Source organism: Littorina saxatilis, linkage group LG16 (assembly GCF_037325665.1).
Source record: "Littorina saxatilis isolate snail1 linkage group LG16, US_GU_Lsax_2.0, whole genome shotgun sequence".
Lineage (NCBI taxonomy): Eukaryota > Metazoa > Mollusca > Gastropoda > Littorinimorpha > Littorinidae > Littorina > Littorina saxatilis.
In genome coordinates this window covers 53,781,906-53,784,306 of record NC_090260.1, presented here as the reverse complement: position 1 = coordinate 53,784,306, position 2,401 = coordinate 53,781,906, and the positions used below count along the sequence as shown (strand labels likewise).

The 2,401-nt window shown below is 48.1% G+C and overlaps 1 long non-coding RNA gene across 1 annotated transcript in view; it reads right to left on the bottom strand.

Annotated features, from left to right (window-relative positions):
* Positions 1–262: 262 nt before the first annotated feature.
* Positions 263–2,401, bottom strand: part of LOC138950143 (uncharacterized) — an 11,396-nt gene continuing 9,257 nt past the window's right edge. The window contains exon 4 of the long non-coding RNA XR_011450521.1: positions 263–520. This is a non-coding gene — a long non-coding RNA (uncharacterized lncRNA). The remainder of the gene's footprint in view (positions 521–2,401) is intronic.

Below are 2,401 nucleotides of genomic sequence, written 5' to 3'. Positions count from 1 at the left end.
GTCTAGTCTGTAAGTAACAATAACCTTGTCAATTTTACTATCTATATTATGTGCGTCTGTATTAAGTGTTTGTATAAGGGACAGGTTGTAAGATTAGGCTTTGCCTAAAACCTCTATCCTTTGGTAATAAAGTTCAGTTTCAGTTTCAGTTTCAGTTTCAGTTTCTCTCTCTCTCTCTCTCTCTCTCTCTCTCTCTCTCTCTCTCTCTCTCTCTCTCTCTCTTTCAGTCTGGTCAACGATGTTTCACAACAAAACGATATCATGACGTGCACACGACTACTGTGTTGTGCTGAAGGCTTTACTTTCGTCGCCATAGTGACCGTGCGAGCAACACACGGGCTTCAACACAAGGTCAAGGGTCAGGGGAAGGTGGGGGTCGGTCAGTGTCAGGAGGTCAAAGGTCGCGGCATCCACAACAGAGTTGATGCTCCTTTAAACATCGTGCAACGAACCACGTGATCAAGTCGTGTGCATCACGTGACCGTTCTGTTCCGTCAGCAGGTCTACTTCGTTGTTCGCTCTGCAAACAAACAAACATACACTCGCCGCCATACATCATATATTCTGTAGCCATGACATAACCCCCCCCGTCATATATCCACCATCATGTAGCTATGACATACACCCGCCGTCATACATCCACCATCATGTAGCTATGACATACACCCGCCGTCATACATCCACCATCATGTAGCTATGACATACACCCGCCGTCATCCATCCACCATCATGTAGCTATGACATACACCCGCCGTCATCCATCCACCATCATGTAGCTATGACATACAGCCGCCGTCATCCATCCACCATCATGTAGCTATGACATACACCCGCCGTCATCCATCCACCATCATGTAGCTATGACATACAGCCGCCGTCATCCATCCACCATCATGTAGCTATGACATACACCCGCCGTCATCCATCCACCATCATGTAGCTATGACATACAGCCGCCGTCATCCATCCACCATCATGTAGCTATGACATACACCCGCCGTCATCCATCCACCATCATGTAGCTATGACATACAGCCGCCGTCAACCATCCACCATCATGTAGCTATGACATACACCCGACGTCATACATCCACCATCATGTAGCTATGACATACACCCGCCGTCATACATCCACCATCATGTAGCTATGACATACAGCCGCCGTCATCCATCCACCATCATGTAGCTATGACATACAGCCGCCGTCATCCATCCACCATCATGTAGCTATGACATACACCCGCCGTCATACATCCACCATCATGTAGCTATGACATACAGCCGCCGTCATACATCCACCATCATGTAGCTATGACATACACCAGCCGTCATACATCCACCATCATGTAGCTATGACATACAGCCGCCGTCATACATCCAACATCATGTAGCTATGACATACACCCGCCGTCATACATCCAACATCATGTAGCTATGACATACACCCGCCGTCATACATCCACCATCATGTAGCTATGACATACAGCCGTCGTCATCTATCCACCATCATGTAGCTATGACATACACCCGCCGTCATCCATCCACCATCATGTAGCTATGACATACACCCGCCGTCATACATCCACCATCATGTAGCTATGACATACACCCACCGTCATACATCCACCATCATGGAGCTATGACATACAGCCGCCGTCATACATCCAACATCATGTAGCTATGACATACACCCGCCGTCATACATCCACCATCATGTAGCTATGACATACACCCGCCGTCATCCATCCACCATCATGTAGCTATGACATACAACCGCCGTCATCCATCCACCATCATGTAGCTATGACATACACCCGCCGTCATACATCCACCATCATTTAGCTATGACATACACCCGCCGTCATACATCCACCATCATGTAGCTATGACATACACCCGCCGTCATGCATCCACCATCATGTAGCTATGACATACACCCAACGTCATACATCCACCATCATGTAGCTATGACATACAGCCGCCGTCATACATCCAACATCATGTAGCTATGACATACAGCCGCCGTCATCCATCCACCATTATGTAGCTATGACATACACCCGCCGTCATCCATCCACCATCATGTAGCTATGACATACAGCCGCCGTCATCCATCCACCATCATGTAGCTATGACATACACCCGCCGTCATACATCCACCATCATGTAGCTATGACATGCACCCGCCGTCATACATCCACCATCATGTAGCTATGACATACACCCGCCGTCATACATCCAACATCATGTACCTATGACATACACCCACCGTCATACATCCACCATCATGTAGCTATGACATACAGCCGCCGTCATACATCCAACATCATGTAGCTATGACATACACCCGCCGTCATACATCCACCATCATGTAGCTATGACATACACCCGCCGTCATACA